Genomic DNA, 9,381 nt, shown 5'->3' on the forward strand with positions numbered 1-9,381 from the left:
TATTTCAATTAAAGGACTTTTTTCTGGGTGTTGTGTTTTTTTAAAATACTTTACTAGAAATTCATGGTGGTCATGTCTAATATTGGCGTGACCCCATGAATTTCGGGCTTAGGGCCAGCTGATAATGCCAAGCTGGCCCTAACCCCTTTATTACCCAGTGAGCCACCGCATCAGGGCCCTGGATGAGTTGGGTACAGCGCCAGAAGATGGCGCTTCTATGAACGCGCCATTTTCCGGGGTGGCTGCGGACTGCAATTTGCAGCGGGGGTGGCCCAGAAAGCTTGGGCCTCCCTGCGCTGCGGATTCCAGCCCCCAGCTGCCTAGTTGTACCTGGCTGGACACAAAAACAGGGCGAAGCCCCACGTCAATTTTCTTTAAATTATTTCATGAAATAATTAAGAAAAAAAGGGCTTCCCTATATTGTTGTGTCCGGCCAGGTACAAATAGGCAGCTGGTGGTTGGGGGCAGCCCGTTCCTGCCTGCTGTACCTAGCTGGACACAAATATAGTGCGAAGCCCCACGTCAATTTTTTTTAAATTATTTCATGAATTTCCTGAAGTAATTTAAAAAAATTGACGTGGGGCTTCGCACTATACTTGTGTCCAGTCAGGTACAGCAGGCAGGAACGGGCTGCCCCCATCCACCAGCTGCCTATTTGTACCTGGCCGGACACAACAATATAGGGAAGGCCTTTTTTTCTTAATTATTTCATGAATTTCATGAAATAATTAAAAAAAAAGTACGTGGGGCTTCGCCCTATTTTTGTGTCCAGCCAGGTACAACTAGGCAGCTGGGGGCTGGAATCTGCAGCGCAGGGAGGCCCAAGCTTTCTGGGCCCCCCCCGCTACAAATTGCAGTCCGCAGCCACCCCGGAAAATGGCGCGTTCATAGAAGCGCCATCTTCTGGCGCTGTACCCAACTCATCCAGGGCCCTGGTGCGGTGGCTCACTGGGTAATAAAGGGGTTAGGGCCAGCTTGGTATTATCAGCTGGCCCCAAGCCCAAAATTCATGGGGTCACGCCAGTATTAGACATGACCGCCATGAATTTCTAGTAAAGTATTTAAAAAAAACACAACACCCAGAATAAAGTCCTTTAATTGAAATAAAGACACAATTCTTTATTGTTCTAAATTAAACCATACTTACCATCACACCCATTCCAGCTGAAGCCAACGATCTCCTGCAATAAAAGAAAAATAATAAACCAACCTCATCCTTACCTTTCCATGGTTCCCACGACAGCTTCAGCTCTGCTACATCGAGATGACTGGCTGGACCGCAGCAGAACGCTGCCATCCAGTCTGTCATCCCGCAGACACTGAGAAGCGCAGGCATGCTTGCGCTCCTCACTGTCTCGCTGTGACGGCATCCAGATGAGCCGAGGTCATGTCCAATGAACTCGGCTCACCTCATGCACGTCACTGACAGCGTGGGAAAATTCTCACGCTGAAGTGCTGAGTGCAGGAGAATTCTCCCACGCTGTCAGTGATGTGCATGAGGTGAGCTCATGTCCAATGAACTCAGCTCACCTCCTGCACGTCACTGACAGCGTGGGAAAATTCTCCTGCAATCAGCGCTTCAGCGTGAGAATTTTCCCACGCTGTCAGTGACGTGCATGAGGTGAGCCGAGTTCATTGGACATGAACTCGGCTCATCTGGATGTCGTCACAGAGAGACGCTGAGCAGCGCAAGCAAGCCTGCGCTTCTCAGTGTCTGCGGGATGACAGGCTGGATGGCAGCGTTCTGCTGCGGTCCAGCCTGTCATCTCGATGTAGCAGAGCTGAAGCTGTCGTGGGAACCTTGGAAAGGTAAGGATGAGGTTGCTTTATTATTTTTCTTTTATTGCAGGAGATCGTTGGCTTCAGCTGGAATGGGTGTGATGGTAAGTATGGTTTAATTTAGAACAATAAAGAATTGTGTCTTTATTTCAATTAAAGGACTTTATTCTGGGTGTTTGTGTTTTTTTTAACTTTGACTATGGGGTTAGTAATGGGGGTGTCTTATAGACGCCTCTCCATTACTAACCTGGGCTTGATGTCAGCTGGCATTATAAGCTGACATCAACCCCAACCCTATTACCCCCTGCCACCGCACCAGGGCAGCGTGGAAGAGCGAGGCTAAGTGCCAGAATTGGCGCATCCTATGAATGCGCCATTTCTGGGGCGGCTGACGGCTGGTGTTTCTAGCCTGGGAGGGGGCCAATATTCATGGCTCCCTTCCTGGGCTATTAATATCAGCCCCCAGCTGTCTGCCTAGCCTTTGCTAGCTATTAAATTAGGGGGGACCCCACGTCATTTTTTTGGGGGGGTCCCCCATTTTAATAGCTAGTAAAGGCTATGTATTCAGCTGGGGGCTGATATTAGTAGCCTGGGAAGCTCCGTGGGTATTACCCCCTTCCCAGGCTTCAAACATCTGCCCCAGCCGTCTGCTTAACCTCCGCTAGAGCCTAAAATTAAGGGGAACCCCACGCCAATTTTTTTAATAATAAATCCTTTATTTTAATACTAAATGACAAGTACAGTAACCAACACTATCACTGTACTTCATATATATGTGACTGACATGTTTCTATCTATCTAATCTATGTGTGATGCTCTATCTTTCTGTTCTAAATTGTCGGGTACCGCTGCTGAATTGCCGGCCGGCTTTTTTAAAGAGACAGTGCATGAAAACACTATTATTTTTTTAAATAAATCCTTTACACTAAATGACAAGTATAGTAAGCAACACTATCACTGTACTTATTATATATGTGACTGACATGTTTCTATCTATCTAATCTATGTGTGAAGCTCTATTCTTTCTGTTCTAAATTGTCGGGTACAGATGCTGAATTGCCGGCCGGCTTTTTTAAAGAGACGGTGCATGAAAACACTAATATTTTTTTTAATAAATCCTTTACACTAAATGACAAGTACAGTAACCAACACTGTCACTGTGCTTCTTATATGTGTGACTGACATGTTTCTATCTATCTAATCTATGTGTGATGCTCTATTCCTTCTTGTCTAAATTGTCGGGTACCGGTGTATGCCGCTGCTGAATTTGCCGGCCGGCTTTTTTAAAGAGAGTGTCTTCTGAGCAGTTTGTCAGCTTTTGGACACCTTTGCAGGTGTTTTCTATGTGTTTCTATGTGTTTTTGTTTGCCTGCCATTGGTTTTAACGGTGTTCGACGGTGTTCTAAGGTGTTCGACGAACAGTTCGACGAACAGTTCCTCGAACATCCCGGTGTTCGACGAACCGAACCGAACCCGAACACTACGGGGGTGGCTCAACACTAGTGGTGAGTTCCCCTTCAATGGACGTCTTCAAACAGAGGCTGGACAGACATCTGTCTGAGATGATCTAGTGAATCCTGCTTTGAGCAGGGGGTTGGACCAGATGACCCAGGAGGTCCCTTCCAACTCTACCATTCTATGATTCTATGATTCTACAATGTTGTATATCAAAATGTATCCAAAAATCACCCCGCTGTTTCATAATATCAGTGGCCTCTGATCTCTCACGACGCTGCTGATCCTTATTACCATAACTTATCACAAATCGATGCCGTCCTCCGTGACATATGGCGATTATGGATGCCAGATCTGATTGCGTTTATCCGCATTGAGCTCTAATTCCAATCATTCAATAAGTTCCTAGAATAAATCACACATACCTATGACAAACTAAGCTCTGCTACATCTGACAAATCCAACTCTGCCACATCTGGCCGATGCTACATTGTATCAATCTAAAAGCTTTGTGCATTCCTATACAGCCCCCCTGCAATGAGGGCGAGTGCTGGCCCCCCTTTAACATAGATCCCCCCGTTCTTCTCTTTGTGCCGCTGCGACAAGAGGTCTCAGCTGCCGAACTTGTCATCCGTCTGAGTGGCCTTTATGTACTGCAGCATTTGGCAATTACACGTAGACTCCATTATACTTCCCGTAGAAAGTGCACCAAATAACATTGTTGCGTCGTTTCCTTCTCACGAATCAACGATTATTATTTTTTTTTTACTCTCACGATGTAGCAGAGCTAATTCTGCCATAAGATATTGCGTTCTTATGTACAGAGGCAGATAATATCTCCGTGACCCACTCGGCACTGCTACATCTGTTTAAATCTACACAGTACTGCTAGACGTACGGGATGGGGATGACATGAGGACTGTATACATGTCATACACATGAGGAGAGTCTGACTGCAGAGAGGAGTGGGGGGCACACTGCAGCGCCAGCATCCTGCAGAGCGACAGGGGTAGAAGGGGGCGCCACTGAGCCGATCGCCAGGAGCTCGTCTCCAATCCACACAGACAAATCCCAAGGTCTTCCTAACAAATAACCTTAAACGTTGTCCAGAGGTCATTTTCTCGTCACATTTTCATCGTCTCTACCCATCTAGTCTGTGCGGAGACAGAGAAAAACATGCAAGGGCTAAAATGTGTGACCGCCGGGCAGAACGATGGAAGGATTCATCATTTACAGACTAATAAGATTGTGCCGATTTATGGATTTTTGCCGGATAAGCAGGAAAATACTTCCAAAGATGATAGAGATACATATGAGACAGATAGATGTAAATCAGCTATCCCTATGGATGGGGAGTGCAAGCCTTAAGGTTTTTGTTTTTTTTAGCCAAAAAACCCTTCACAGTATACACCAAGAATGCCCTGTATAAGGTGCTGAAAAATCACACTGGATTATAGAGAGATAAAAATAGGCAGTAAATATTAGACAGATATGAATAGTCAAATATATATAATTAGCATTGCAGATATATTACTGTATCCGTTCACGAAGCCACGTAGCCATCTGCATCCTTTATTTCCTACCGAATCATTAATAGCCACATAATACGGTTATAATCTCCAGACAAACAATTATAAAGCCATTGTTCCATTATCTGATAAGACAAGTACGTACATAAAAACGAAACCATAAAAAAAAAGCATTCGTGTTTTTGCAGCAACAGGCACGTGCGTACATGCACCATTTACACGCCTGGCAGACGCAGGGTTAACACGGCTACGACCTTGGCTAGTCGCATACGTGTACGTCCCGTATTATTCAGGATGACATACAGATACACGTTCTCCCCCCCATCACCAGCGCCCGGGATCCCATTACAGGACTCCCTGCAGTAACATGAAGGGTGCAGATGACACAGAGCCCCCCCATCCATAGGACGAGCCCGCCGTACTGGTATATACACACTATATACTGTCAGACGGGATACAGCGTATACTGTACGGATGGGATGAGGCGGAATATGGACGTTGCATACAATGGGATCATGGGGGCTGCACCAGCTGTGTTGCGGACCCGGTGCCCCCCCATTGCCCAGACTCCGCTCATCATGCACCGGCCACCATTGGGGGTTCTGATGATTAAATCTGAATTTGCACTGGAACAAAATGTGACAAATGCAAAAAAAAAAAAATATATATATATATATATATATATGATCTCCCCATAGAGATCAATGCTATGGGCAGCTCCTGTGTGCTGCAGGCTGCTCCCCTCCTCCTATCTGCAATGTACATACAGCAGCAGCCTATGCACTGAGGATGATGAGGAGGAGGATGATGGGGGTGATGAATGACACTTACATAAGGAGCAATGCAGATGGACACACAAGTCAGAGCCCTCTGGTCTCCGGGCTGGGGCTGGCAGGGGTGCAGCTGGCAGTCAGGAGGCTGATCCCGGCCGTGCTTGCCCGTAGCTGGCGGTAATTCCCTCCTGCTCGGCGCCTGGTCTCAGCGCTTGCTCCGCTCTGTGCTGCAGAATTGGGAATCCCGGACAAAATCAAGGCTCCCTGGAGCCGCAGTGCGCAGGCGCGGTGAGTAGCAGAAGCAGCGGCGGCTGCAGCCTCCCTCCTCCTCCTCCTCTGTCTACACTTTCCTCCACTCCTTGTATTCTGTCCTCCCTCCACCTTTACGTCCTGCCTTCTGTGTTACCTGCTCAGTAGCGGCATTAATGCTAAATCCATGCATTGTGCACCATCATGTTTATAGATGGAGGACCCTCCCAAGGCTCTTAAGGAAAGGGGAGCTAAAAAAAAATCAAAACATTACTTTTCTATTATCCAGACACCATCCCTCTCGGGGTCTTTTTTTAGTTTTTCTGCTGATCCAGTTCTAAAATATACACAGCGCAAAATGCACAGAATAATCATTCCTACGTATGGGAAAAGGACTTGTTAGTCGCGTTCAGGTTGCGGAGAATCTTCTAAATATTTCTCTCTTTCAAAAATGCCTGGATGGAAAAAAGAAAGGGGACGTCACTTTTTTTTAAATTAGCTTCTGATGAAAAAAACGCTCCAGATTAGACGCTGTCCAGTCAGAAAGGCTGCAAAAAACGCAGGAAAAACGTCTTAAACGCCTGAGGAGAAAGTGCTACAAGAAATAACTGCTAAAATGCAGGAAAAAAACGGCTAAAACACTGCAAGAAAACATGGCTAAAATGCAGATAAAAGCTGCAGGAAAAAACTGCTAAAACACAGGAAGAAAATTGTAAAATGCTGCAGGAGAAAGTGTCGTTAAGGCTGTGTGCCCACGTAGCATTTTTCAAGCGTATATGCTGCGGAATTTCCGCAGCGTAAACGCTTGAAAAACGCATGTATATCCGCACCCCATGGTCCCCAATGGGATTCCGCAAGTTCTATGCACATGCTGCGGATTTTTCCGCAGCGTTTATGCCGCGTTCAAAAATCCGCAGCATGTCATTTAATTTTGCGTTTCCGCAAGCAGAATTGCCTTTGTCCAATGCATAAAAAACGCAAGGCAATTCCGCATGTGGAAAACGCGTGATAAACGCGCGAAAAATGCGCGATAAACGCGTGCGGAATTCCGCATGCGTTTTTCCGGGAGAGGACTTGCATTTATGCAGCAGAAATTTTCTGCTTCATAAATGCAACGTGGGCACATAGCCTAAAACACTGCAGGAAAAAGTGGCTAAAATGCTGCAGGAAAAATACTGCTAAAACACAAGAAAAAAACTGCTAAAATGCAGAAAAAAATGCTAAATCGCTGCAGGAAAAAAAAACAGCTAAAACACTGCAAGAAAACATGGCTAAAATGCAGATAAAAGCTGCAGGAAGAAACTGCTAAAACACGGGAAAAAAATTGTAAAATGCTGCAGGAGAAAGTGACGTTAAAACACTGCAGGAAAAAGTGGCTAAAATGCTGCAGGAAAAATACTGCTAAAACACAAGAAAAAAACTGCTAAAACACAAGAAAAAAACTGCTAAATCGCTGCAGGAAAAAAACAGCTAAAATGCTACAGGAAAAAACTGCTCAATGCTGCAGGAGGAAAGTGCTAAATGCTGTGTGAAATACTGCTGAAAGCTAAGGAAAAACTGCTATAATGCGGTAGGAAAAAACGACTAAAATGCTGACGGGGGAAAGTGCTAAAATGCTGCAGGAAAAATACTGCTAAAACCTAAGGAACAACTGCTATAACGTCCTCTAGAGGTCTGATAAGTTCAAAATTTGTGATTTATTGAAGTCACTTTTCTTTTTTTTGTCTTGTGGTATTCACTAACGGGTTGTTGTTTTTTTTAGCCAAATTCCTCAAAGTGGCTCACGCGGTTCATAAATTTAGGACAAAATAAAAAATTCTCTGTAAAAACAAAATAATCAAGTTTTACAACTTTTTTTTTTTTACCACCAAAATTTGCGAATCCTTTAAATAAAAAACAATACACAAATTTAATAACTTCTCCAGAAACCATACTCCAGGGGAAAAATGGAGCGAAATGTGCCCAAAAATATGTGATATCCAGATAAAATCATATATGATGAATCTGTCTAAAATATCTGGAGAAGTAAAGTTGTTGAAGAAAAATCAAAAAAGACTTGAAAAAGAAAGACAACTTAAAATTGCCACAAAACGTATAGAGAGTAAGATGCAAATACTAACGCCATTAAAAAGGGCCGCGCCATCTGTGAGTATCATAAAAGGTCTTTTTTGTGTTATGCAGAGCAGATTGGGGACATATATACAGCATTCCAGTGTGCTGTAAATGAGGGCATACAGGTGCTGGCCCTAGCTTATATGGGGAAAACCCGGTGACCGGTTCCCATTAAAGTGCACCTGTCAGCAGGATTGTGCTTAATAAACCACATACCCTGTCAGATGGGTGCTTTTACACTGAGTAAAATGATACCTTTGTTGATGAAATCCGTCCTGTGGTTCTTTTATAAGCTTTATTTTCAGTTCTGCCAAATGCAAGTGCTTCGGGGCGGGACTTTAGGGAGGGGTTGTACATAGTGCTCTCATTATGTATTCCTATTTCTGGCCTCTGACAGGTCACTGTGCTTTCAGTGACCTGCCTGCTATTTTAAATACTGACTTTGTAATTTCTGTGGCAAATTGAAATTTGGATGCCCCAAAATGGCTGCCTCCGCCCGCGCATGCGCAGTAGCATCTCTGGTTTGCCGAGAGATGCTACTGTGCATGCATGGGCTCCATTTTGCTGGAGGAAAAAGAATTTGCCTGCAGCAATATGGCGCCACGCATGCGCAGTAGCATCTCTCGGCAACCGTGAAACGCTACTGCACATGAGCGGGCTGCAGGGGCCATATTGCTGCAGGCAAATTCTTTTGCCTCCAAAAACATGTCCGGCGCTTGTGCAGTAGCATTTATCAGCAAACGATAGATGCTACTGCGCACGCAAGGACGCCATTTTGCTAGGCGAGTAATACGGCAGTCTGACTACACCCTTTTTGGACATCTGATGGGAGCCATGAGAACCGCCTCCTACCTGTCGGCATTCCCAGCTTCACTTTTGATTAGACAGTTGTGTGTGCATCATACCGCATAATGATGTTGCAGCAGATGCAGATACTGAGTCTGGGCCCCCCTGCTTTTATGGCGACAAGCTACAGATTATATACAGTTGTGCTCAAAGGTTTACATACTCCTGCAGAATTTTTCCTTTCTTGACCTTGTTTCAGAGAATATGAATGATAACAAAAAACTTTTTCTCCACTCATGGTTATTGGTTGGGTGAAGCCATTTATTGTCAAACTCCCGTGTTTTCTATTTTTAAATCTTAATGAAAACCAAAAACATCCAAATGACCCTGATCAAAAGTTCACATACCCTGGTGATTTTGGCCTGATAACATGCACAGAATTTGACACAAATGGGTTTGAATGGCTACTAAAGGTAACATCCTCACTTGTGACCTGTTTGCTTGTAATCAGTGTGTGTGCATAAAACCTGAGTGAGTTTCTGGGATCCAGACAGACTCTTGCATCTTTCATCCAGCCACTGACGTTTCTGGATTGTGAGTCATGGGGAAAGCAAAAGAATTGTCAATGGATCTACGGAAAACGGTAATTAAACTGTATAACACAGGAAAGGGATACAAAAAATATCCAAGGAATTAAT

General features: G+C 44.7%; 1 protein-coding gene across 3 annotated transcripts in view; it reads right to left on the reverse strand.

Moving 5' to 3' along the window:
• Nucleotides 1-5,849, reverse strand: part of VSNL1 (visinin like 1) — a 189,274-nt gene extending 183,425 nt beyond the window's left edge. For 2 of the 3 annotated variants that reach the window (XM_073674127.1, XM_073674128.1), the window contains exon 1: nt 5,595-5,849. The gene's annotated coding sequence lies outside the window, so the exon portion shown is untranslated. The remainder of the gene's footprint in view (nt 1-5,594) is intronic. The other variant, XM_073674126.1, reaches the window with a different exon arrangement.
• Between the last annotated feature and the right edge of the window lie 3,532 nt (nt 5,850-9,381).

The sequence above is a fragment of the Phyllobates terribilis genome, unplaced genomic scaffold (genome assembly GCF_046119375.1).
Source record: "Phyllobates terribilis strain yellow unplaced genomic scaffold, ASM4611937v1 Scaffold_3__8_contigs__length_932513732, whole genome shotgun sequence".
In the NCBI taxonomy this organism is placed as follows: domain Eukaryota; kingdom Metazoa; phylum Chordata; class Amphibia; order Anura; family Dendrobatidae; genus Phyllobates; species Phyllobates terribilis.